The 27,980-nt window shown below is 46.9% G+C and overlaps 1 long non-coding RNA gene across 2 annotated transcripts in view; it reads left to right on the top strand.

The window, feature by feature from the left end:
• Positions 1-3,657: 3,657 nt before the first annotated feature.
• Positions 3,658-27,980, top strand: part of LOC146397677 (uncharacterized) — a 49,473-nt gene continuing 25,150 nt past the window's right edge. For both annotated transcript variants that reach the window (XR_014822663.1, XR_014822662.1), the window contains exons 1-4: positions 3,658-3,835; positions 5,530-5,687; positions 9,743-9,834; positions 24,140-24,390. This is a non-coding gene — a long non-coding RNA (uncharacterized LOC146397677). The remainder of the gene's footprint in view (positions 3,836-5,529; positions 5,688-9,742; positions 9,835-24,139; positions 24,391-27,980) is intronic.

Below are 27,980 nucleotides of genomic sequence, written 5' to 3'. Positions count from 1 at the left end.
TTAACCTGGAGAAGGGTAACCGGATAGCTGAAGGGGTTCTGGGCAGTTGAGGGGCTGAAAATATTCTCTAGGACCCCAGTGAGTGGGGGAAGGAGGACTGAGGGCTGGAGGTATCAGGAGGTGGAGTGGACCTTCCACTAGGAAAACTTCCCAGTAGAGCGCTCCAAAAATGCAAGGGCCTACCTCGTAGCTCAGCCAGCAGTGAGTGTACCTAACAGGCTGGGTGGACAATCAACTGCTGGAGATCTGGGAAGAGTTGGAAGAGTGCTCAGGGCCCTTCCTGACTCAGTTGCCTATTGCTATGCAATAAAGCACTCCCAACTTAAAGGCTTAAACAACAATGACTTATTATTATTATTGTTATTATTTTGTGTTTTTAGGGCCACACCCATGGCATATGGAGGTTCCCAGGCTAGGGGTCAAATCAGAACTGCAGCTGCTGGTCTACACCACAGCCACAGCAATGCCAGATCCGAGCCACGTCTGCAACCTACACCACAGCTCACGGCAACGCCAGATCCTTAACCCACTGAGTGGGGCCAGGGATTGAACTCGCATCCTCATGGTTCCTAGCAGGGTTCAGAGCCACGAGTTCCATCAAGTTTTCCAATGAGCAGTCACATGAGTGACTTAGGGCAAGAGCAGCACCACCCAGCTGAGCTCGGCCAACCAACAGAATCATGAGAAATAATAAGTCACAGAGTTCCCCTCATGGCACAGCAGAAACGAATCTGACTAGTGTCCATGAGGATGCAAGCTCATTTCACATCCATGAGCTGATACCTTCTCTTTATTAGTTAAACCAATTTAAATGGGGTTTTCTGTTACTTGCAGTTAGAATTATCAGTCCCCTTGTGGCTCATCTGTAACGAATCTGACTAGTATCCATAAGGATGCAGGTTTGATCCCTGGCCTCACTCAGTGGGTTAAGTATCTGGCATTGCCATGAGATGTGGTAGAGGTCACAGACGTGGCTCGGATCCCTCGTTGCTGTGGCTGTGGCGTAGGCTGGCAGCTGTAGCTCCAGTTTGATCCCAGCCTGGGAACCTTCATGTGCTGCGGGTGTGGCCCTAAAAAGACAAAAAAAAAAAAAAGTATCATAAGTGACCCAGGGCCTGAAATTGTTAGATAACCAACCTAGCCACCCTGTGAGTAGGTTACAAATCAGATATTAGCTTTTAAATAGAATGATAACGAGTGGATTTTTTTGTTTTGCTTTCCTAGAGAGTGGTGAAATAGATTTATGATGTCAGAATGGAATGAGAAATATCCTTGGCCATCATCTGTTCAACCATATCACTCAACAGGTAAGGAAGCAGAGACCTGGACACTTAAGTAGAAATATGCCTCAGATGTCCTGACACCCAGGCTAGATTGCTGTCCACTGAGTCTGCAGCCATGCAGGATTTCACATACCCTGCAGCACAGGGACCATTGTGTTAGGCACACTTAAAAAAAATTTTTTTTAATTATTTTCCTTTTTACAGCTGTACCTGCAGCATATGGAAGTTCCCAGGCTAGGAGTCAGATTGGAGCTGCAGCTGCTGGTCCACACCACAGCCATGGCAACACCGCATTCCAGCCACATCTATGACCTACATCATAGCCTGTGGCAAGACCAGATCCTTAACCCACTGAGCAAAACCAGGGAATGAAACTGCATCCTTGCAGACTATGTCAGGTCTTTAACCTGCTGAGCCACAGTGGGAACTCCATGATAAACACATTTTAAATGTGAATTTCTGAACAGCCACCTCGGAAGTCTGTTTGGCAGTTTCTTTAAAAATTGAACATCCATCTACCCCATGGCCCACCAATTCTATTCCTAAGTATTTACTCTGGCGGAATGTATTTACATGACTTCTAGAGAGATATTCCTGGAAGTTTTTATTCATAATAGCTAAAAACTGGATACATCCCAGATGTCTGACTACAGGTGAATGGATGAACACCACATTACCGTATTTGCAGTACATCCATTTGATAAAATACTACTCAGAAAGAAAGAGAAAAAGGAATGTACTGTTGATGCATGCAACAACATGCATGAATTTCAGAACATACTGAGGGAAGGAAGCCAGACACAAAAGAGGGTACGTGATATGATTCCATGTGTATGAAGTTCTAGAATAGTGGCTCCCATCTGTGGTGGCAGAAACTGGATCAGTGGTTGATTGCTTCATGCTGCGTGTATGCATGTGCAGGGGCATTGACTAGGAGAGGGCGTGAAGGACACTTCTGGGGGTCCTAGACATGCCCTGTGTCTTGACTGGGGTCTGAGACACATGAGTGTATTCGTTTGTCAAGTCTGATCAAGCACTTAAGATCTGATTTTACTGCATTGATGTTATACTTTAAAAAAAAAAATGTTTTAAAATGAATTTCTAGCTGAAGTTCCCGTTGTGGCGCAGTGGTTAACGGATCCGACTAGGAACCATGGGGTTGCGGGTTCGATCCCTGGCCTTGTTCAGTGGGTTAAGGATCCGGCGTTGCTGTTAGCTGTGGTGTAGGTCGCAGACATGGCTTGGATCCCACGTTGCTGTGGCTCTGGCGTAGGCCAGTGGCTACAGCTCCGATTCGACCCCTAGCCTGGGAATCTCTATATGCTGCAGGAGTGGCCCTAGAAAAAGGCAAAAAGACAAAAAAAAAAAAAAAAAAAAAAAGAATTTCAAGCCACACATAGGAGGGTGCAGTATCAACATTCTGTCTGGTTGAGAAGAGAGTGCGTGAGCCTGCACTGGCAGGCCACTAGAATGCGTCTGCAGTGGCGTGTCCTGGAATCCGGAGCTTGGGAAAGTGCTGTCTGTTCCCGCTGTGTCGATGGCGGGGCCGGCCAGCTTCCTGTGCAGGCTGCCAGCGCCTAGCTGTCAGGCTGAGCCCAACCACAGCTGCTTTAATAGCACGTTGGGAGGGCCATTTTCTCCGGGCCCTGCAGCCACATCCCAAGGACCAGCCATACCCCCAGGCCCACTTCCCCACCTTGGATTTTTCTCACCAGACAACCTTCTTTTCCTCACTCTCAGGTACTTTCCTGGGCCCAGACTGCACTTGCTGCCACTCAAGCTTCATGGGTGATAAACTCTGGCTTTCTAATATTCCAGGACTGCTCCACGGAGCCATTGCGGCAATCCTTTCTTAAACGTTTTTTTTTTTAAACTGCCATTTGCGTTTTGTTCATATTTCCTGCCAGATTGTCAAATCAGGTTCTCTCCAGATGCCAACATCTGGTATTAAATTGCAAGTCTGAATAATCTTCCAAAACAATGTTTTCTAAGAGCCAGGCAACTTCTTTTGTTCACGTTCTTCATCTGCTCAAATTGTATCATGTTCTCGCCTTGATTTCTCTGCTGAAATATATCTTTTGAGAGGTCAAGTCTCACCTGTTTAAGACAGGCCTAACCCTGGCATCAGGCCACAGGTTGCTTGGAGAGTATGGGACCTTTTAGGGGTTTTTAGGTTCTCTTTTACCTTTTGATGTTTAAAAATTAATAAATCTCAAAGCAAACTCTCCATCGAATAAGCAGTGAATGAATTCAGCTTTTCCCTTATTCTGATGTTTATATTTTCAGTTGGAAAATGAAATCTCTAAGATGCCAGACATGTGGTATCCAGACACGTCTGCCTGTTGGAATCTGGAGCTAGAGGTGGTTACAGAACGTTTCAGCTGCATGCAGTGCGTGCTCCGCAGCTGGGAATATGTTCCCAGGACGGAGAGGACCCACAGCTCCAAGCTTGCTTCCTGTTGCTTCTTTTACCATTGTAGAGACCTCTGTTCTTCTCCTGTGGGGTCAGGAAGTGGGGAAGCCCAGGCACGCAGCCAGCTTGGGATGGAAGGGTAAGCACTTGCCAAGGGGACAGAGATGCATTTCGGGCCCTAGGGCTGTCACTCCCACCAGGAGGGGGGTGGGGGTGGTGAGCCCTCCTCTCCTGCCTTCTGCTATCTTAGGCCTTAGATTGGAGCCATTGGTTTCAACCTCAATGTCTTTTGTGGGGCGGCTGAGGGGGACGGGGGTTGGTGGGGGACGGGGGTTGGTGGGGGACATGGAAGAAATGTCCTAGAGAGTGGGCTCCTGACCACCTCCTGCTTCTTCTGCAATCAGAGCAAGTTCCACCTTTTTTTTTTTTTTTTGCTTTTTAGGGCCGCACTTGCAGCATATGGAGGTTCCCAGGCTAGGAATCTAATCAGAGCTACAGCTGCCAGCCTGCACCAGAGCCACAGCAACACCAAGTCCCAGCTGTGTCTTCGACCTACACCATGGCTCATGGCAACACTGGATTCTTAACCCACTGAGAAAGGCCAGGGATCGAACCTACAACCTCAGGGTTCCTAGTTGGATTTGTTTCTGCGGCGCCACAATGGGAACTCCCACTTTGTTTTGTTTTACATCTTGGGCTTTGGTGTGAGCCCAGGCAAGAGAACAGTAACAACAAAACAACCTCCTTTAGGGCCAAATGTTGAAGGCTGATATGGCTGATATATAAGGAGGATTCATTGTTTCTTCTTAGAGCTGAGCCCTAGGGATGACCTGTCTGATGGTCAGATCCCTTCAGAAGGGTCTTTGATCACCATCGCTATGCAGGAGACAGGATAGGCATGGAAGAATCCTGTGAGCTCTGCTAATTTAGCATCTATACTTTCTGGTACGTGCATAAGTGCCCCTTCCTTCCTCCCTCTTTCCTCCCTCCCTCCCTTCCTCCCTCCCTCTTCCTTCCCTTCCTTCCTTCCCCCTTTCCTTCTTTCCTTCCTTCCCTCCTTCCTGCTACCTCCCATCTCTCTCCCAGAGCACTTGCTGCTGTTTGCACTTCCTGATCCAGACCTTTCAGTGGCAATAAATTCCTTTCACCTTCTGAGCTGTTTTTAGGTGAATTTGGAAGGTGAGGTGCCTAGCCTCCTGCCTAGACACAGTTTCAGTTTGTGGATGGAGATGTGCCTGCCTGGGACACTCCCTGGAGACTACCTGGGTCCATCTGTGGCTTCAGTTAATCTACCAGGAGCCAGATTCGACCGCCCCACTGCAGGGTTTTCAAGCCTCTGTGGTGGCCAGCTGTTTCAAAAGGCTTTCTGCATGGGCTGTGAAATGCTGAATCAGCAAAAATTGGGTGCCTTGACAAGAGACGGGGAGAAACGTGAATTTAAAGCACAGCCCAGCCCCACCACAGAACAAATGTTGAACAAAAGGTTAATTCCACGGATAAACAGCTCTCGGTGGCGCTTGACTGAGCAGCTGGTTCGCATTTCGTTATGCCATCCTGCCAGATGTTCCCCTCTATTAATACATTCTGCTGAGGCCAAGATGAAAGGCGAAACTAGAAGGCTGCAAGCATTGCTGGCAGCACTGTGTGGCAACACGCAGGAACAGAGAAATCTCAGAGAGGGTCCTAAGCAGAGCTGTGCGTTTCTGTGACCCGGCCCCCACTGTAAGCGCCTTGTGCCTTCCGAGATGGTAGCCGGCCTGGGATGTCTTTTGGCAAAAAAATGAGACAGGGAGGGTCACCTGATTTTCTTTATATGTATTGATGTAATTACAGGGCCGGACCTGGAGATCGTCCTCTGAGGGGCCTCAGTCTGGGGATTCCACACTCACTTCTCAGAGGGTCCTTCCTTGGAACACAAGTGTGTTCTCACCAACCGGGCAGTCATGCATCCTGGGAATGCGCATGCGCACGTTCATCGGACCCGCCCAAAGGTTAGCAACTGTTATATCCTATTTTAATGACACAGCCCCCTGTGTTCCCTTAGGGCGAGACCAAGACTGATTCATCTCTGCAGATTCTGTAAGTTATTATTTATTTATTTTTGTCTTTTCTAGGGCCACACCCGCGGCATATGGAGCTTCCCAGGTTAGGGGGCGAATCGGAGCTGCAGCCACCGGCCTACACCACAGCCACAGCAACGCGGGATCCGAGCTGCGTCTGCGACCTACACCACAGCTCACGGCAATGCCTGGATCCTTAACCCACTGAGCAAGGCCAGGGATCGAACCCACAACCTCGTGGTTCCTAGTCGGATTCATTAATCACTGAGCCACGATGGGAAGTCCATGTAAGTTATTAAATACACGTTCCCGTGATGAGTGACAGCCAGAGCGCTGTTTTGGTTTTCCGGTTCTCCATGGCAGAGACGCAAGGTCCCGTCTGGCCCTATGTGAACATGGATGGGGAGGCTGTGGGGGCCTGGACGCCCCGCACTTCGCAGGCACCGAGAGGTGTTCTCCATCATGTTGAAAACTGTGTCCAATCTCATTGTCGGAAGCAGCAGGTAGCTGTGAAAGGCGGCTCAGGCCCCCATTGTGCCCTCCTTGGCTGCAGGTGAAAGGTCACTTCGCAGGCAAGACTCTGACCCTTAACTTTTTTGTGGCGAGTGTCACAAGGTAAATTAATCAGATTTGTGGCATTAAGCTCTGCCAATATCTTTATCCTCTCAGCTCTTTTTCTCCAGCAAAATTCTCTCTCTGAGGGGGAAAAAAAAAAAGTAGAAAAATAAAACCTTTTCTGAGGAAGGGAAAAAGCTGTTTTTTGTTTCTCTGTCGCAGTTTTCCCTAAAAAAGCAAAAAGGGTTGGGTACCCATAGATAAATCCAGAAGCCAGCGTGGCCCTTCCTCCCTGAGAAGGCTGCACAAGGCTGCTTATAAGTTAAAATGGACCTTCCTGGCACTTAATCAAGTGCCCTGGAGCACGGAGACAATGAGGAGGGCAGGTTTTGCTGGTGGTGATAGGCTTCTTGACTGGGACAGAGCCCTCTTCTTTAACCAGAACAACTAAGGAAAAACCCATCAGGGCGACATCACCAGGGAGGATGTGAGTCTCATATGGACCCAGCCCAAGGCAGTGCCGATACCAGAGCAGTATTTCCAAGGGGCAGGTAGGTTGGAAGCCAAGGAGCAGATACTGGCCTAGACCCCCAGCCAGAGGCTGGAAGCTGCCTCCCAGCAGGAGCAGGAGGGAGGCTGCCGATGTGGCAGGTGCCTTTTAGGCAGCCTTGCAGGAGAGCTCCAATTTCCTGCTGCTAGAAATTTGTCTGCAAATTTTTTCTCATTCAGAAGTGATGGGGTCCAGGAAACACTGGCTAGATATGATAACTTGATTAAGGCTTCCGAGGAGGACCCAGATGCCCAGAATTGGCTGGAAGAGTGTGTGCTCCCCTCTAATCTTTCCTCAGGAGGGAACTGATGTGTTGCAGCTGGTAGATTTTTGTCCCCCTAAGCTTGCAGGGGTCAATATTTTAGGCTCAGAGCCCTCGAAGTGCTGCAGTTGTGTTTTTTGTTTTGGTTTGGTTTTTATCTTTTGTCCTTTTAGAGCCTTACCCACGGCATATGGAGGTTCCCAGGCTAGGGCTCTAATCAGAGCTGTAGCTGCTGGCCTACGCCACAGCCACAGCAACACCAGATCCGAGCCGCATCTGCGACCTACACCACAGCTCATGGCAACACCGAATCCTTAACCCACTGAGTGAGGCCAAGGATTGAACCTGAAACCTTATGGTTCCTAGTCGGATTCGTTTTCACTGTGCCAAGATGGGAACTCCTGCAGTTGTGTTTTTGATACAGCTCCTTTGCAAGAAAAAGAAAAGTGACAAAGGATAATTTTCTCACTTGAATTTGCAACAAAAAATTAGGATTGAGTCTCATTGACCCAGTGTGTTTCCTGAGTACCTGCTTTGCTGTTTTAGATACTGGGCTATAGCAGTGACGGCTTCAAGCAAAGGCTCTGCTTTCATGGAGCTTAGAGCCTCTTTGGGAGAGACTGACAGTAAATAAGTATATGAGTTCCCCATATGTCAGGGGGTTCAAATGCTGTAAAGAACATTCAAACAGGGTGAGAGGATAAAACAGGATGATAGGGTGGGGGTGACACTTTGGATAGATAGAGTGGATAGAAACATCCTTTCTGATAAGATGACTCGAGGCTAGTGATCTGAATGATGTGAGAGCACAGCCACTTGAGACCTGGGGCAGGGCCTTCCTGGAAGAAGATTTAGCACGTGCAAAGCCCTGGGGTGGGAGTATGCTCAGTGTATTCAAGGACTATTCTTTTACAAAAACCCATTTAACAGTGATAATAATTGTGGTGGGATTTTTGTGACAGAGTCATCATGAGGATTAAGTGAAATAATGCTTATTACACATCACGCAGGGTGTTTGCTAAGAATTTAATAAATGTTAACTGTTTTTATAGTTGTAATTACTGTTTACCAAGCATTTGACAGTCATAATCATCTCATCAGGTAGGTGGGCCAGGACTATTAGCACCAGGATGTAAATGGAAGATCTGAACTTCACAGAAGGCAAATGATTAGCCCAAGATCCTACCTTAGGTTAGTGGCAGATGGAAGCAGTCTGGGTCCTTGACCGTTGATGCAGAGTCATGTAGGAGAGCTGCTGAGCTGCACTGGACTTTGCCTGAGTAGGAAATAAACTTTTATTACATTAAGCCATTGAGATTTGGGGGTTATTTGTTATAGCAGCTAGCCTTACTTAACCTGTCTAATACAATGGCTGTTAGAGGTGGGGCAGGGAGACCAGGACGGTGCCCCTCAAATAGCAGATCTCATGATTTTTGGAGGAGAAACTTTGTTACTGACAGAGAAGATAATAGAAGAAGAAACTGTGACATCTTGCTTCTTGGGGTTCATTTAGACTTGGTTCTTTACAAGGTATTTTGATTTTTCATCATTGGACATGATTCTTCTTAAAATGCATCCTTTATAATAGTGGACCATACATGCTCCTGAATTGTTTTGAAAACAGACGGGTACTATTCAAGGGTGGGTGGAGACAGGGAATAACTGAGACTAGAGGAAGGATGAGTGAAGACTAAGTAAACACGACATCATCACCTATGGTGTCCTTGACCTTCCATTTCACCTCTGGAATTCTCACTGGTCCCCATAGTCCCTCCTCATCCCAGCCCCTGCACCCCAGTTACACTGGGACCTGAACATGCCTGTATTTTTCCAGCACCTCTTTGCACCTGCTGGTCCCTCTTCCTGGGGCATGTCCATCTATTTCCCTGGCAAAACCCTATCTATCCTTCAAAGCCCTGTTTGCCTGTCCCCTCCTCCAGGAAGCCTTTTCTGTTACCTAGTCATAATTCATCATTTCTTGGCCTGCACTCCCACAGAACATCTCTGTTGACTAGCAGCCACGTTTTGCCTTTTGCTCCACCTGTGTACGTATGTACACACCTAGTTCCTGCAGGTGACAACAAGCTTCTCAAGGCCAGGTTCTGGCCTTATTGCTCCCTAAACAGGTCCAGAGGTAGGATTCCACTTGGAAAGAGATGACATGAAGCAATGTTTTCTATTAAAAAAAAAATCATTTAAATGATAGTGCAAGCATTCTGAGAAAACTCTCTTCAGAACTTGCTGGCAGTACCTCTTACAAGCATTTGCACCCCCCTCTACACACACCTCCCATCGGGCCCCTCAATTCCAAGGGCAGAAGGAGTGTGATGGGGTATTTTGCTGTTGCCTTTATGTTGATGTTCAAACTCCTCTTCTCCCCTCACCCCCATCAATTATTGAATGCTTAAAAAAAAAAAAACCCCTACCCCAGCAGATGTGTGTGAGCTGTTTGATCTTGAGACTGAATAGGAACGAAAGTATCCGAGACTCAGATTATGGTGCAAAAGAGAAAAAAAAATTCTTAACAGGAGCTCTGTGAAGGAGAAAGTTTAGCTTTGATCTTACTATTGAATTTTGCTAGTGGGGTGTGTGTTTATATCTATCTATTTATCTTTTTAGCTCCAAAATTCTGTGCTGCTGTGTCCCGCCTTTGTAACACTATAGAAGGGAGTTTTGTCTGGTTCTGTGCAAGGCGATTTAAGTCATTTAAGGTAAGAATTTAATTTCTCTGGGAAATAAGGAGAGGACTGTAGCTTAATTTATGGATATCTTTTCCTTTAAAGGATTCTAAAATAATTGGGGCCACTTTATCTCAAACAGAATGGAAAAGAGGCCTATTAAAAAGCAGAGAGGCTGTGTTTCCAGACCATGAGGTCTGACTTTTTCGTTTAATTCCTAATTTGCACATCTTCCTCACGAAAGAAAGCCCAGACCTTAGAAAGTAGTCTGACTTTTGCAATCCAGAAGGCAGGATTTAAAGTACACTTGTTTACAGTTAAATTCAATTTTTAAAAAGTCCCATGAATGGGACCTCTTCTTTTTAAAAATTTGGTAATTTTAAAAGTTAAGATAATTTGAGAAATTTAAAAAAAAGTTATTGAAGTATAATTGATTTACAAGGTTTCAGGTGTAAAGCAAAGTAAATCTGTTATACATACATATTTTTATATGTATATATATATACACAAATATACATACATATACATATTCATAATACATTTGTATACTCATTCTTTTTCAGATTCTTTTCCACTATAGGTTATTCTAAGACATTGAATATAGTTCCCTGTGTGACATAGTAGGTCCCCGTGACTTGAGAGATTTTAAAAGGCTCTGTCCCCTTATATGCTGATAATATTGTATATTGTAATAATATACTGGAGTGATACATACAAGGATTTTAGTTGCGTACAGCTTTGGATTTGTGGATTTTAATGCATTGCAGTATGAAATGGAGACCATCCAATCTCACTACTGATTTTTCCTTTTGATGTGAGAAATTGCTGAAATGCTTATTGTAACCTTCCTTTCCTTGCAAGCATTCTTCAGGCAATTTATTCATTCATTTAGTCAATACTTATTAAATCTACTACGTGCCAGGCATTTTGCTTACACACCCCTAGAAGACAGACGTTTAGGAGTTTCGTGGTGGCTTAGTGTTTAAGGCTCTGGTGTTGTCACTGCCGTGCACAGGCTGATGCTGTGGTGCTGATGTGGGTGCAGGTCCTGTCCCTGGCCCAGGAATCCCTATATGCCATGGGCCAGCCCCCCCCCCCCGAAAAATACAGATGGTTATCTGAAGCTCAAGGCATAAGCCAGAGAGAGTTCTTAAATTAGGTACGCAGAATCCTCCTAGACAGCTGTTCTCAGTATTTGTTTTATTTAGCATTTTCCTAGGTCTGTACTCAGCACCAGCCAAATATAAATTGCCCTGCTAAGCACTGATGTGAACAGGGAGGTGAATCATGTACAGACTGTGTTTTCTAAGTGGCTTGGGGTCTGGGGAGGGACTCTGCAGAAGTATCAGTAGGAAGCAAGGAGATATGGATGCACGGAATTGGGGGGCTGGGGCGAAAGGGGACCCCTTGGTCCCAGGCTAAGGCTGGAACTTGCCAGCTTCTAAAGATCGAATTGGAATATCAGCGTTCTGGTGTGTGGGAGAGGAGGTACTATTAAAATGCTGCCCATGGGGTGGGGTAGCTCTTAGGGAATCCTTCCTGGCCGGCCCAGAGGGGAGCTCATGCTCGGGAGAGCACCCCATGCCTAGAACGCAGGCTGCAGGCGTGGGGGATGTAGCTCACAGCATTCTTGACGATTCCAGAGAGAAGCAATGTGAAAGGTCAAGTGAAGACCCTGCTAGAGGAAAAATTGATGACCCCCCCCCCCCGGCCGCCACCGCTTCCCCAAAGCACTTTCCAAAGCCTTGCGTCGCTTGTTAATTTCTGTTGTACCCCAAAGGCCGCCCGGAATGCCCCTTCCCCTGGAACGACTTCAGAACCTCAGTGTTAGTTCCCATTGACTTCGTGAGAGGGAACAAATAGTCAGAGCAGGTGGACTATGGAGCCAAGATCTCTTTAGGGAAGTCAGCTGGTGCAGTCACGGAGCTGGGGGGCCCTCACAGACCCCTTCCTCCACACTCCATCCAGCTGGTGTGTCATCCACACTATGTCATCGGCCCTGCCGTCGTTGGTATGGAAACAGTTTCGGATTTTTCTTAGAGAAGTTTTAGATTTTCGTAGTGTTTCATGCCACAGTTTAGCCAAGTATATTTTAGGCATAACATTCTTTATTTATTTATTTATTTTTTGTCTTTTTAGGGCTACACTCTTGGTATATGGAGGTTCCCAGGCTAGGGGTCCAATCAGAGCTACAGCTGCCAGCCTACACCACAGCCACACCACGCAGGATCTGAGCCGAGTCTGGGACCTACACCACAGCCCACGGCAACGCCTTGTGGGATCATTAACCCACTGGGTTAGTGATTGAACCTGTATCCTCATGGATGCTAGTCTGATTTGTTTCCCCTGAGCCTTGACAAGAACTCCTAAGTTTTTTGTTTGTTTGTTTTTGGCCAAGCATCAGCATGTGGAAGTTCCTGGGCCAGGTATTGAACCCATGCCACAGCTATGACTAGAGTCCTAGTAGTGACAGTGCCCAATCATTAACCCATTGAATCACAGGGGAATTCTTAGGCGCATAATTTTTGAAGCCTTCTCTTTTGCTTTAGCAGCTAAAAAATATATTAGCATGTAAAATAACCATATATGGTTTGTATATCTACCCATACATACGTTATGAATGCTTAGGCATTGAACAAGGATGTATAGAATGCCTGCTAAGTGCCTTATGTACCTACTATGTGAAAAGGAAACTAATGTCATAGAGAAATTCAAGCTTTTTCTCCTGTATTATTTATACAATGCTGTATTATACATTCTGTGCCATAAAAGCTTTATTTCTGATGGCAACCTCTGGAAACTTATACATTTCGATTTATTAGTAAACTGAATAATAATAAAGACTTTGCTGATGTAATATTTGGTAGAGGCTTTGCAATTAAAAATGTCTGTCTCACAAACACTATAACACATTTGGCTCACACATTGGCCCTACCATACATGATCTGTGTGACCAGAGGTCACTATTATTTATGAGACAGAGGTTTGGGTGTTGTTCTTTGGATTAAATGAGACGACATTAGTGTTGAGCATTATGCCTGTCACCTAGTAGGTGCTCATTAAGTGCTGGCAATTCTTCCACTTTTTACATATTTTTCTAGTGCATTTCATTGGGTTTCAAGAGCCGTGAACAGCCTTAATTTTATGGTAGATGTTGATGTTTTCAATCTTGATTTTTGTTCATCTTAAAAAATTGTATTTATTTATATTTATTTATGTATTTCTTTTCATCAAGGAATAGTTGATCAACATTTCTCTTTAAAACATCAAGGTCGGTAAGCCTTTACGCACTGGCAGTGTAGGGGGTGGTGTTTCTGGCAAGAGTGCCTCTTTGGGGTCCTCGCTGTCACACTGCACACACCCATGGCCCAGATGTGGCTGACAGGCCTCCTTCTGTGCCCCCCTGGCCACAGACATCTCTTTGAACCTGGGCCTCCCTCCCTCTCTCTCAGGGGCACGCAGCACGTCTGCCCCTGCCAGCTTCCCGGAGCTGGGCTTCTTGGAATCATTACCTAAGGTCATTCTTTTTGGCCTTCACAACTATGCCTAATCAAACTGTGGCCTCCACTCTGTTTTTCCAAGCTTTTGAACTCCCCTAGCCTCTCTAAGAAAACCTCTGCATTTCCTTTCATCTCTCTTAAGACTTACACAACGGTATTTCTCCTGCTCAGGTCCAGTCAGAGCCAGCCAGCCTGGGGAGGCAGGGCACATCCCTGTTGGCTACATCCCTTCACATCTGGGAACAGCACCTCATTTTGCTTTGAGGAACCATCCAGCACCCACTGCATGCCGTGTCGGAGGGACTCTGGGCTATCAGTCAAGGAGTCCTGCCTTCCTCTGGCCAGGTCTTGGCATGTGACTGTGCCGTGACCAATCAGATTCTCTCTTGCAAATTTGCATCTTGGGGAGTTCCCCTCTTAGCTCAGTGGTAACGAACCAACTGGTATAACATGAGGTTGCAGGTTTGATTCCTGGTCTCGCTCAGTGGGTTGAATATCCAGCATTGCCATGAGCTGTGGTGTAGGTTGCAGATGCAGTTTGGATCTGGCGTTGCTGTGGCTGTGGTATAGTCTGGCAGCTACAGCTCCGATCTGACCCCTAGCCTGGGAACTTCCATATGCCGCAGGTGCGGCCCTAAAAAGCAGGGAAAAAAAAGTATGTATCTTGGATGGACAGGTCCAAGTCCAGAAAGCCACAGAAGGCTTATTCCCTGCAGCGGCACCCTCCTCAGACCCTCTGTTAGTTCCTGCTACCTAGGGCCTGCCTTGCTTCTTGGCCACGCTAAGATGGATTCTTCTGAATCTGATTCTGTAAGTGGTCCTGTATTGTCTACCAAATTCCTTTTTTTGTTGGAGATAGTGAGATTCCATTTCTCTTCCTTCAGCCAAAGAATTCTGGTAGGGTAGGTCAGCCCAAATAGCTACATTTCTAAACCTCAGTTTATACTATGATTATTCATGGCTGACCCACAGGAGAATTTTCTAAAAATCTTTTTAAATTTTGAAATGAAAGCTTTGACAGCTGTGTTTTAGGGTGAACTTCCTGTTCCCTTGAATAGAAATTTACTTTTTCTTAAACACATGGCAAAACGTGGCTCCAGGTGATGTAAGCGCATGAGAGGCTGATGCATCTAAACTGTGCCTTAAACCCATGCTTTGCAGACAGTATTGTGCATGAGAATAAAACAAACTCAAAAAGTCCGCCGAATGGCAGTTCCTTTATCAGCACGCTAAACCACAGGATTACCGAACTTTCTAGCAAAAGCCACCCTATTTATTAATGTCTCCATGGAACTGGGGTCTAAAAAATAAACTTAATCATTTAAGAATTTAAAAAAAGGAGTTCCCGTTGTGGCTCAGTGGTAATGAACCTGACTAGCATCCCTGAGGATCCCTGGCCCTGCTCAGTGGATTAACGATCCGGAGTTGTCATGAGCTTTGGTGTAGGTCACAGACATGGCTTGGATGTAACCCCTAGCCTGGGAACTTCCATATGCCCCAAGAGGGGCCTTTAATAAAAATTAAAAAAAATAATAATAAACAAAAGACAAAAAAAAAAGGCAAGTAATTACATGAGATGCAAGACTGCCCCCTGGGACTATGGGGCAGTGACCGCAGTGCAGTGCAGTGACCACAACTGTGACCCAGAGCTGAGCCCGCTCCTCCCTCTGTCCTCACAGACCCGCATCCCACCTCCAAACCCTCCTCCTTCTCTCTCCCCCACCCAGACCTCTGTGCTGACCTCTCCCCAGGGGGCTTCCAGGCCATCTTTATCCTCCATCATCCCAGCATCTACCTACTGAGCCTTGAAAAGTTTAAAATCCAGTTCTGATCTTACTAACAGCCTCTCCTTTGCCCTTATTGCATTCCTGGTGCTCTGTTTCTTTGTTCCACTTAACCCTTGCAGCAGTCTTAGGAGACAGGTATTATTTCCCCAGTTTACAGATGAGGAAACACAGTTCAAGGAGTAATTGGCCCTAAATAAACTACTTCGGAAAAGTGAGAGGCAGAATTTGAACCCTCTTCCGTGTCACTCTAAAACCCATGTCCCTGAACACCTTTCCACTCAAAATCAATTCAGTGTGTGTGTGTCTGCCTTCCTGACTGTATCTTAGTATTTGCATTCCCTGCCCAGTGGAAAGCTTGCCTAGCTCACCTCCGGGAGAATATTCTAAAGCTTCTCTTCGCCGCTCCCATCCTATGGCGCACTTAGAGCCACATTTCTTTCTGGAGTCATCGTTCAAGAGATATTGTTTACCACTGAAGTGTTGTTCTCTGACATTTCTGAACTTCAGCAGGGGGAGGAACATTCTGGAAGCGGGAAGCATTTTTTCCTACTTACCCATCGGCAGTGTTTTCCATTCATATCTATGAGAAAGATTAAAAATCTGACTCCCAAGAGGCATAAAGGGCTCATTATTCAGCATCATCTATTGCAAGTCTGTTTTGCACAGACCATGAGGCTGGATTCTAGAAGGAGCCCCAGAGGACCCTGATTTGGGAGGCTGTCGACGTGGGGTGTGCAGGGCTGCAGAGCTGGGGCAAGTGAGGTCGGCAAGGGAAAGCAGGCAGGGAACAGACGGAACCTGGTCTGAAGGAAGTGTCCTGACTGGTGGCCCTGGTCCCTGGGCTGGGCTTCATGCTGGGCCTAAAAGTGCATGGCCATCATGGCTGCCTGCCTGGAAGGGGTTTCCTGAGGTCAGGCCTGGGTGGTAGAGGGGCTTGATACTGGCAGGATTCAGGTGGGTTGTGGTGATGTCAGCTTTGCTGATACAGGTGCTTGGTTCATTCAGCACAGGAGCCCAGGAAGTGGCTGAGAAGACACAGGAAACATTCACTCATTCATTCACTCACACCTTCATTCCTGTGCTCAACAAGTATTGAAGGGATACACAACTTGCAGAGAAAGCACAGCTATGAACAAGACGGACGGGGTCCCTGCACTCATGGACCTTGGAGGGGAGGCAGGTATAAAACAGTTCTGGCACAGGGTGAGTTGCTCCCTGTTGTGATCGATGAGGTGACGAGGATGAAGACGGTGTTAAAGAGGCCTGAGGCTCTGAGGCTTGGCAGAGGGTATGTGCCCAGAGTCAAAGGGCAGGAGTTCAAGACCACGCTCTAAGCGCAGTGACTTCTGCGCCCTCAGTTCATTTGGATCAGATGAGACAAGTGCTTGGTGGAGGTTCAAACCCTGCTTTGCTCTTGAGGAACAGGCCATCTCATTGCACAGGCAGACCCTGAGCCTATGCTAAGAAAGAGGGTGGTATATTGAGTGAGTACTAGACTTAGAACCAGAAGAACCGCAGTCTAGCCCCGGTCATGCCTTCTTTCAGCAGCATGGCCTTGAGCCCAGTGCCTACATTGTAAGAGATTTAAACTCTTCAAGCCTCGGTTACCTCATTGTAAATGGGAGAAATATTTACCCCTCTGTCTGCTTTATAGGATTTAGCAGCGCGAATGTGAAAGGATCTTATAAAAGCAGGAGATCTCGGAGTTCCCGTCGTGGCTCAGTGGTTAACAAATCCGACTAGGAACCATGAGGTTGCGGGTTCAATCCCTGGCCTCACTCAGTGGGTTAAGGATTCGGTGTTGCCATGAGCTGTGGTGTAGGTCGCAGATGTGGCTTGGATCCTGTGTTGAACCTCCATATACCGTGGGAGAGGTCCTAGAAAAGGCAAAAAGACAAAAAAAAAAAAAAAGGCAGGAGATCTCTATGACCACCCACCCAGCCACCCACCCACACACACACACACACACACACACACACACACACCATGGGCTTAACCAGCCCAAGATGTTTAGGGCCAGGTGCAGACTTGGGGGCTCATGAAGCACTGAAAGGGTTTGGTCTGGAAAGATTGCCAAGAGCAGTCTTCAGAGGGGTGAAGAAGGGAGGGGCCTGCGGTGGACATTCTGAGGGGTGGCCTGTGTGAAGGCAGGTCATCAGGAAGCAGGAGCCCTGAGGGGGAGGCCAGAGATATGTTCGCAAGAGGCAAGGGCCTCAGTGTTGGGTAACAAGTGGTGAGAGGAGTTTACAGGATGGAAGGAACTAGCTGGTGAGGAGTCCTGACACCTGTGGTCATCTCTCTACTTAGTTTATGGTCCTAGTTTAGTTAAACCTCACTTACAACATTTAGATAAATCATGAATTTAGGGTTTTGTTTTTTCTTTCTCATAGAGGTTTAATTCTATCACAAAGAGGAGGGTCTGACTTGTCTACATATAAAATGTAAAGAGATCAGATGAGGTTAGGAATATGGGCCACTCTTTGAAAAAAAATAAAGTTGGAATCCCTACCATGTATTATGTAAAAGGCAAATTTCAGGTGGATTAAAGACCTACATAGGAAAGGTAAAATTATAAAGCTATGTAAGATCTACAGAGGTGTTCCCATTGGTGGCTCAGCAGGTTAAGGACTTGATGTCATCTCTCTGAGGATGCGGATTCTTTCCCTGGCCTCATTTAGTGGGTTAGGATCCAACTGGCATTGCTGCAAAGCTGCAGCGTAGGTCCCAGAGGCAGTTTGGATCAGGTGTTGCTGTAACTGTGGTGTAGGCTGAAGCTTCAGCTCCCCTTCAACTCCTTACCAGAGAATTTCCATATGCCTCAGGCGTGGCTGTAAAATGGAAAAAATATCTACAGGAGAAAATGTAAGAGAATATATTTGTGACCTTGGGGTGGAAAAGGACTTTAAAAAGACCCCAAAAGCACAAAACTCAGGGCAAAATACTGATGGGTTTCCACGAAGGGTACATTAGATAAAGATTTAAGAAGGCAACATGTGGCTGAGTGGTCATGAACCCAACTAGTATCCATGAGGTTGTGGCTTCTATCCCCGGCCTTGCTCAGTGGGTTAAGGATCTGGCACTGCCATGAGTTGCAGTGTAGTTTGCAGACACAGCTTGTATCTGGCATTGCTGTGGCTGTGTATGCTGGCAGCTACAGCTCCAATTCAACCCTAGCCTGGGAACTTCTATATACTACAAGGTGTGGCCCTAAATTAAAAAAAAAAAAAAAAAAAAAGTGCAACAGGAGAAGAGAAGGCATTTGCAATGCATTGAACTAATGGGAATAAGTGAACAAGGAACCTCTGTAGATCAAGAAGAAAAAAATGAGAAATCCAGTGGAACCATAGTCAGAGTCTATGTGTGAGGCAGTCACGTGGGGGAACTTTTAAGATTTACAAGTACACAGAGAGTTGTCCAACCTCAATAATAAAAAATGCAAAGTAGAATTATGAAATTGTACTTATATGCAAGAAATTTGCAAAAACTGGAATATCTGATCATAAATACTGGTAAAGGTATGAAGAAATAGTCACCCATAGGCATTACGAGTACACCATTTCAGACAGCAAACTTGGGGTACAGTATCGGAAATGCTACACAAGTCAGAGTGGTGTTGATTGTGGCAGCAGGGAGCTGGTGATGATCTCAGAGACCATCTCTAGGAGGATGGATACATGAAAAGAGGTGGATGCAGGCTGTGGAATACTGTGCAATAATCCGAGACAGTGAACGCAAGGTAAAACACCAGCATGAAAAGTTCTTAGCAAAATGGCTTCGAATGAAAAAGAAACGGAAATGAGCTATTTAGCACAACAGCATTTACATAAAACCACACCAGAAAAAACCTTTATTTTATAAGGATCTATTCATATCCAAGGATATATACCAAATACACTAGATTAGGTGCTTATGCGGCAGCAAGAAATGGGGATACAGCAGTGGGTGTCCAGTTGGAAAAACAAAAACCACTCTAGATATTTCAAATGGAGACGATTTATTTCGGTCTTTTTTTTTTTTTTTTTTGTCTTTTTGCTATTTCTTGGGCCGCTCCTACGGCATATGGAGGTTCCCAGGCTAGGGGTCGAATCGGAGCTGTAGCCACTGGCCTACGCCAGAGCCACAGCAACGTGGGATCCGAGCCGCGTCTGCAACCTACACCACAGCTCATGGCAACGCCGGATCGTTAACCCACTGAGCAAGGGCAGGGACCGAACCCGCAACCTCATGGTTCCTAGTTGGATTCGTTAACCACTGCACCACGACGGGAACTCCCGGAGACGATTTAATACAGGGGATTGATTACAAGGGGAATGGAGCAGGAGATAGAAGGAGGGACACTGAGATACTGAAAATCTATTACATCTAAGGCTGGTGGAACAAAAGAGAGGAAATGGGGTTGCCCGACCTAGGGATTCAAAGGAAGGAACCCCATGGCGGGTGTGCAGGCCTGGCGCTCAGACCTCCGGGGGAGGGGGTCAGCTGGTGCTGATGGCTGTTGCTGAGAGCATGAAGGCAGCTGGGGGCTGGAGCTGTGCCTCTCCTCTGCTGCTGGAGGGCTGCTGACAGGAGCCAGAAAACTGGGAGACAGCTCTTCTGTTCCTCCTATCTCCAATTCATGTGTCCCCTTGGCAGAAACTGCCAGGAAGCCAGTTGGTGAAGAAGTCTGGGAAATGGAATTAGAGGTTAGGCCCCAGCATTACAAAGCAAAATATAAAATGATAGGTGTGGGCTCAGAAATACAATAATCAATGCTGTAAAAACAACAAAATATAATTAAAAATAGGAGGCTTATCTTAGACTATTGATGTTGGTGTACTTATAAATGAAGGAATGTGATTAACTCATTCTGCAACTAGATCCAAAAAGAAATAAAAAGGACAAGGAGCTCAGGACAAGGAGCTATGTGACGGGGAGCCAGTCTGGGGTCTGACTCACCATGTTACCTCAGCCAAGACACTCAAACACAAATCTCTACTTTTCACTGATGCTAATCATAGGCCTAAATGTAAACTAAGATCATAGAACTTCTTGAAGAAAACACAGAATAAAATCTGAATGATCTTGGATTTGGCAAAGATTTCTTAAATCTGATACAAAAAGCATGAACTGCAAAATTTTCAAGAAGCAAAATGGACTTTACCAAAATAAAAAACACCCCCTTTTGCTGTTCAGAAAACTGCTGTTACAAACTTGAAAAAGCAAGTCACAGATGGGAAGACTATTTTTGCAGAATATATATCTGATAAAGAACCTATCTCTAGAATATAATACTGAATTCATACAATTCACTGAGAAGAAGACAAACCACCTAACTTTTTAAATGGGCAGAAGATTCGAATAGACATTTTACCAAAGAATGGATGGCAAGTTAGCACATGAAAAAAAAAAAAAAAAAGAAAAGAAAGAAAAAAAAAGATCAACATCCCTAGTTGCTAGGAAAATGCAAAATAAAAACCACAGGGAAATACCCTTAGTCTCTCTGGAATTTAGAAGACTGGCCAGGAGTTCCCATTGTGGTTCAATGGGTTAAGAACCTGACTACTATCCATGAGGATGTGGGTTCGATCCCTGGCCTGGCTCAGTGGGTTAAGGATCTGGCATGGCTGTAGCTGTGGCGTAGGCATCAGCTGCAGCTCTGATTCAACCCCTGGCCTGGGAACTTCCATATGCCACAGGTGTGGCCCTAAAAAAGAGATTGGCCAAAAAAGTGTTGCTGAGGATGTGGAGCAAACACTCAAATACCAGGTTTGTCTGGTTCAGAGCCTGAGCTCTTCACACTCCACATTTATCCTGGAAGAAGAAAAGGAAGGTAGACACAACAGTGTTTATTAAGTGCCAGCTACTGCATGCATGGTTATTTCATTTAACCCCACAACACGTCCATAGCCCCATATTATAGGCACAGAAATGAGGAAACACAGACGTAGAGTTTAATGGCTAGTTAGTAAGAGGTGGAGCTGGGATTGAACCTCAGTTTATCTGACAGTATGTAAACCTGTGCTTTTTTCACTAAACCATGGAATTTCAGAGTCCACACTTAAAAGCTGCTTAAGGGAGAAAGTTCTCTTGCTTAGGTCTTCATCCTTACCTCTGCCCAATTTTAACAAGTTAGTTATCCAGGTTCCTTGCTCAAAGCCTGGAAGAATGTGGGAGGTTAAAGAGAGGAGGGTGGTTATGTGGATTGTAGGGGAAATAAAGTTAATAGAGGAATAAATGTCCAAGAGAAGAGAATTATGAAATAAAGTGTCCATCTTTTATTTCTTTGAAGACACATTTTGCATTAAAAACTAGAGGGAGTTCCCTGGTGGTGCAGCAGGTTAAGGATCTGGCATTGTCACTGCAGTGGCTCAGGTTTCATACTTGGCCCAGGAATTTCCACATACCATGGCATGGATAAAAAAAAAATTCTATTCATCTCTCAATGGACATTAAGGTTATTTCCTTGTCTTGGCTATTGTGAGTAGTGCTGCTATGAAAATGTGGGTGCATATACCTTTTGAAGGAAAGTTTAGTCTGGATATATGCACAGGAGTGGGATTGCTGGATCATATGATGGCTCTATATTGAGTTTTCTGAGGCACCTCCATACTGTTTTCCATAGTGGTTGTACCAGTTGACATTCCCACCAACAGTGTAGGAGGGTTCCCTTTTCTCCCCACCCTCTCCAGCATTTTCTAGGTCACCTAGCTGTACAGCAGAAATTGGCACAACATTGTAAATCAACTATACTCTAATAAAAAATAAAAAAATTGCCATTTACTCTAAACAATGTAACATCCACGAAACGATGATCCCAAGGTTATTAAATAAATATGCATCTGAAGGTATGGGGAGCTTGGACAGGCCTCAGGCTGCATTGCAGGTCCTGTGCCCAGGCATGCCCTCCTTCCCCACCTGCCCTGGGCTCCTCTGCAGGGCCTGGGCAAGCTCTTTCCGGGCTCTTCCGAGAAATCAGCCCTATTGCCTCTGCCCCGCCCATCCCCACCCCGCCGTTCTCACACTTTGAGGGCTTCTGAGTGCCCAGCACTGGTTAAAGCACAGATTCCTGGGCTGGGCTCCTCCCCTGGAATTTCTGATTCCCACAGTCTGGTCCCAAGCACTTGCGTTTCCAGCAAGTTTCCAGCTCACACCGACTGCTGGTTTAATGATGACACTTTGAGGACCAGGGCTCTAGAAAGTGTCCCCACTGCTGCCCCAGTTTGTCTATGTCTTCTCAAGAGTCTGCGAGCTTCTTGAAAGAAGGAGCTGGTTTTCTTTTCTTTCTTTTCTTCTTGTCTTTTTTCTTTCTTTCTTTTTCTTTTTGCTTTTTAGGGTCACACCTGTGGCATATGGAGGTTCCCAGGCTAGGGGAGAATCAGAGCTGTAGCTGCCGGCCTACGCCAGAGCCACAGCAACACAGGAGCCAAGCCGCATCTGTGACCTACACCACAGCTCACGGCAACACCAGATCCTTAACCCACTGAGCAAGGCCAAGGATCGAACCTGCATCCTCATGAATCCTAGTCGGGTATGTTAACCACTGAGGCACGAAGGGATCTCCTAGAATGAAAGAATATTTAAAATTCTGTTCATCACCAGACTAGCCCCATTTCAAGCACAGATGGTGCAGCGGCCATCCTGTTGGACAGCCCAGGCAGGGAACACATCCAGCACTGCAGGAAGTTCTGTGGCTGGCCCTGCCATGAGGCCCTAGGGAGTGACGGCATCCAGGGACAGGGCAATGCAGGTTGTTTGTGCCCTTCCCTCTGTGTGCTGCTGCTGCCCAAGTTCTGCAGACACTGCACAGAGCCCCATGGATGGGTGCCTGAGAAGAGGTGCTCCCTCTGCCTCCTCACTTTCCTACACTTCCTGGGCTAGGATGTTAGTGCCTAGCATGGTGGTGGCACACATGGGACAGAGTAGGATTGTCCCAGAGTGAGTTGAGTCATTCCCTGGGACTCCTAGCAGCACCCAGGGTCCTGTACATGGGGCGGAGGCTGCCTGACGTACTCAGACTAAGCTGGGTCCTACTTTTTCCATTGCCATCAGGGTCAGCTGATGTCCATCTGGCTCCTTCTGTGGCAGGAACTTTCCCTCCGCTCTCTCATAAGCTGGATGTATGCCTTCTCTTGTCATCACTCCTGTTTTAAAAAACAGCCCACTCTGCGTTAGAATTCAGGAATTTAAAATGATGGCAAGTAGAACAGCAGAGTCGGGTTATCCAGGCCAGTGAAACCTTCTCCAAGACAGAGTGTATTTTAGCAATAGGATTTCCCAACCTTCCCTGGAGCCCTGGCCATGGTCTGATCAACCTCCCTATGGAGGCGAGTTACCTGATTGCAGGTAGCTTAAATGTCCCTTCATCTAATTCCACCTTAACTCATCATAAATTGAAAAAACAAAATCTGATTTCCTCCGGGCTGACTAAAGGTAGGTGGGATAGAAAACCCTCCCAGTGAACTTTCAGGTTGCCCGTGGACTTGAATTGTAACAGATGAGCCCTGGTCTGTCTCTGCCATGAGTTTTTCCCATGCCTCACCCTTCAAGTATGGCACAGGTCTTAGCCAATGGCTGATCCGAGGTGTTCTTTCAATTTTCCAGCAGAACCCAAGGACCTGCTGTGTGTGGAGCACACTGAGGGGAGAGGGGTCTAAGAAGAGCATGCTCAGCCAGACCATTGGAGCTGAGCCCAAGCTATGCCCACAGCCGGGGTTTAGAAATGCCTAGAATGTGTGGCAACAGGCAACCAGAAATTTGTTGGTGCAAGGGACTCAGCAGCCTCCCGGGAGATTTCTTATCATAAGAGAACAGGAGTCAGGGCATTGCCAGCTCCATTTGGTAGGAACTAACTCTAAGCTGAAAGAGGGCAGGAAATCCCACATGCAGCCTGGTGTTTGTCACCCAAGTTTGTCTCCAACCCACCTGGGGGAGGATGGCACTCAAGGGCCACCCCAGGTCTTCCTTGGAAAAGCTGTTTGATGGCCAGTGGAATGTCTGGGCCCAAGCAGCACCGAGTCACAGAGTGATGAAGCAGAGCAGTGATCAGAAGTCTCCTTTCACATTTTCCAACAGAACCCAATAACTTTGGCACTTGAAGAGCTCTGGGCCCTCCAAGATGGCGCAGAAACAGCGTAGGAAGCAAGGGAATCCTGGTGGGACCCAGCAAAGACCTCAACAATCCCAGAGGACGTGGGTCACCTACAGAACAGAGGTGTGAACAGAGGAGAAGGGTGGATACAGCAAGAGACCACAAGAAGAAGCTCTCGTCTGCCCTTCCCTTCCAGAAAGTTCTGTCCAGAAGCCATTAAGTGAGGAGGAGCAAGGTAGGGCTCTGCACCTGAGAGGTGCCCAGAGCAAAAGGGTGGAGTCAACTGGGTGAGGAGGAGGCTCGCACGGGGAGCAGGGCCCTTGCTGAGTGAGGAGGCTGTCCGTGGAGGAGCCAGGTCCCAAAGGTCTCAGGAAAGTGTCCTTGTGGAAGGGAGCCCCTGTGTGGGGGGTCAGGCCTGAACCAGGGGAGAAGAGCGTCCTGGGGCGGGGGGGTGCCCTGGTACAAGCACTTGGACCCCCAAGTGGAGTGAGGAGTGGGCCTGCATAGAAGGGTGGCACCAGGCAGGCTGCCAGACCCCAAGTGGGTGACGAGGTGTCTGCTCAGGGGGCACCCCCCCACTTGGTGTTGGTGCCCAGTGGGGTGGGGTGGGCGTCCCTGTGGGAGGACTGTCTAGGGCAGGATGCTGGGTCCTCACTGGGGAAGTTGTTCATGGGGTGCCCTGGGGGGTGGGGTGCTGTGGGCCTTCCTCTTCTTCATATCCTGGGCCTGGCAGTATTAGGGGATGAGCAGGTGCCCGCATAATGGATGGTGAAGTAAACTGAAGAGACTCTGACCAGTCGCGAGACCTTAGGCAAGCAGCACCCCTGGCCTGGGCAGCTGAGCATGTGTGCTGGCTGTGCTCTCTAATTCTCGTTTTTTTTTTTTTTTGCTTTTAGGGCCACGCTGGTGGCACATGGAAGTTCCTAGGCTATGGGTCAAATTGGAGCTACAGCTGCCAGCCTATGCCACAGCCACAGCAATGCCAGACCCGAGCCTCATCTGTGACCTACACCACAGCTCATGGCTACGCAGCATCCCTAACCCACCGAGCAGGGCCAGGGACTGAACCCACATCCTCATGGTTACTAGTCAGGTTATTACCACTGAGCCACAACAGGAACTCCCCCTGCTTCTGATTCAATCCTCAGAGTCTTCCTTCTGACACTGTGTCCAGTGAGGACAAACTTATTGACAAGCAGCGTGTGATTTGCAGGGTATCCAGAAAAGCCTTATCAAACAACCTCTTTCCATATATACCCAGGTTCTGTAGCATTACATGTGCCTGTTAAACACAAACTCATACAAGACAATTTCAGGAGTTCCCGCTGTGGTAAAACAGGATTGGTGGCATCTTGGGAGCACTGGGATGCAGGTTCGATCCCTGACCTGGCACAGTGGGTTAAGGATCTGGGGTTGCTGCAGCTGTGACTTAGATCACAGCTACAGCTCAGATTTCATCCCTGGCCTGGGAACTCCATATGCCACAAGGTGGCCAAGAAAAAAAAAAAAAAAAAAAAGAGAGAGAGAAAGAAAAAAAGGACAATTTCATTAAGTACTTTTACGTTATTCTAGACTGAATTATTTTGAACTTTTATAAATGTGTTTTTTGATTTTGTTTTTAATTAATGTCATTATCTTTAGAGCCCTGAGGTAGGCTTTCCTCTCCAGGTAGCATTTTTAAAGGTGAAATTGCCCCAAAGTTCTGTGTTGATCTTGATCTCTCCAGAGATCCAACTGCCTCCTACACATGACCACGGGGATGTCTCTCAGGCCCCTCACCTCCTCAGAACACACAACTCCAGGCCTTTCCTCTTAAAGCCCCCCTCCTGTCTTGCAAGAACCTCAGTTTCCTTAAACCAATAAGTCCCTAGACCCTGCTGCTTTTACTTCCTAAGTAGTTCTCACATCTACCCAGGTCCCCTGTTCCCATCACCAACATCCTGGCTCCAGACACCATCACCTCTCCCCTGTAATACTGCAAACCCCTCGCCTCCGGCCTCCCTGACTCCAGCCTGGCCGCAGGGCCTCCTCAGCCTCCTCAAACAACACTGAACCTTAAAAGATATAACCCTAGGAGTTCCCTTTGTGGCTCAGTGGTTAACAAATCCGACTAGGAACCATGAGATTGCGGGTTCGATCCCTGGCCTTGCTCAGTGGGTTAAGGATCTGGTGTGATCACAGACACGGCTCAGATCCCATGTTGCTGTGGCTGTGGTGTAGGCTGGCAGCTACAGCTCCAATTAGACCCCTAGTCTGGGAACCTCCATATGCCGCAGGAGTGGACAAAAAAAAAAAAAAAAAAAAAAAAAAAATAACCCTAACGTATTACTTCCCTGTTGAAAACTCTCATTGTTCACTATGGCCCTTAAGATAAAGTCCCAAATCCTTAGCACAGTTTATTAGCAGTCCTCTAGCATGGCCTCAGCCCCCTAGGGTGACCCATGGTCCGGATGAGTCACTCAGCCGGATGATTCCAGACTTCCCAGAGTGTGCATGTCGCGCTGAAAGTCCTGGCTTCTCCTCGGTTTGGGGAGGCTCATGGCTCTGCTCTCCTCCTCCATCCCAACCCCCTACCAGCCCTCGCCCCCACTATTTATACCTCTTCTGAATTTCTGTCATTGAATGCGGTCTGTCACCTGGGGACTTCCCATTCGCACTCCTACTGCTTCCTACTGAGAACACTCTGCCCCATCCCTTTTGTCGTTTTGACTTTCCAACCCCCCTGGCTGTGATGCAAAGGTGTGGCAAGTCAGATGACTGGCCTTGGCTGTGTGACATTTTCTAATCCCCCCTGTGACACCAAAGCACATTGGTGCAATCCTGGGTGTTTGCATGCCTCCCTTCTTAAGTGGCGCAGACAGTGGCTGTATTACCTTTGTCCTTGTTATCTCCCCACATCTGGCGCCTGGCCTGCTGCAGATTCCAGTGGTGACTTTGATTCAATTGTGATTCCTTCAGGCAAAGCCTATACACAGAGCCTGTGTATGTCTGTTACTTTGCTTCTTAAACAGGCAGTGTCAGAAAGAGAAAGCAGTGGTTTATAAATAGGTGGTGAAATGACTATCACTCACAATTAAACAGATGCAAATTAAAACAATGAGATTTATTTATTTATTTATTTATTTTTATTTATTTATTTTTTGTCTTTTTTTTTGCTATTTCTTGGGCCTCTCCCTCGGCATATGGAGGTTCCCAGGCTAGGGGTCCAATGGGAGCTGTAGTCTCCGGCCTACGCCAGAGCCACAGCAACGTGGGATCCGAGCCGCGTCTGCAACCTACACCACAGCTCACGGCAACGCCCGATCGTTAACCCACTGAGCAGGTGCAGGGACCGAACCTGCAATCTCACAGTTCCTAGTCGGATTCGTTAACCACTGCGCCACGACGGGAACTCCAGATTTATTTTTTAACCTGCCGGATTTATAAAGATCACCAAGTGTTGCGAGTTCCCTTCATGGCTCAGTGGTTAATGAACCCGACTAGCATCCATGAGGATGAGGGTTCGATCCCCAGCCTCGATCAGTAGGTTAAGGATCTGGCATTGCTGCGAGCTGTGGGGTAGGTCCCAGATGTGGCTCAGATCTGATGTTGCTGTGGCTGTGGTGTAGGCTGGCAGCTGTAGCTCTGATTCAACCCCTAGCCTGGGAACTTCCATATGCGGTGAGTGCGGCCCTAAAAAGACAAAAGAAGAAAAAAAAAGAAAAAAAGAAAGTTATCTGTCTGGAATCTTCTAAAACTATTAAACACAAAATCACCCAGCCCTTCATCGTTGGGTTGGGGGTCTATCTTTCTTTCCGGCTAAGTGTAGACTTTTCTAACTTGATG

The sequence above is a fragment of the Sus scrofa genome, chromosome 13, assembly GCF_054392235.1.
Source record: "Sus scrofa isolate SSC_HxYL_T2T_F1_AM1 chromosome 13, Sscrofa_HxYL_maternal_Yorkshire_Landrace_v2.0, whole genome shotgun sequence".
In the NCBI taxonomy this organism is placed as follows: Eukaryota; Metazoa; Chordata; class Mammalia; order Artiodactyla; family Suidae; genus Sus; species Sus scrofa.
The sequence above is the reverse complement of the archived record's forward strand: the minus strand, read 5'-3'. Positions and strand labels throughout refer to the sequence as shown.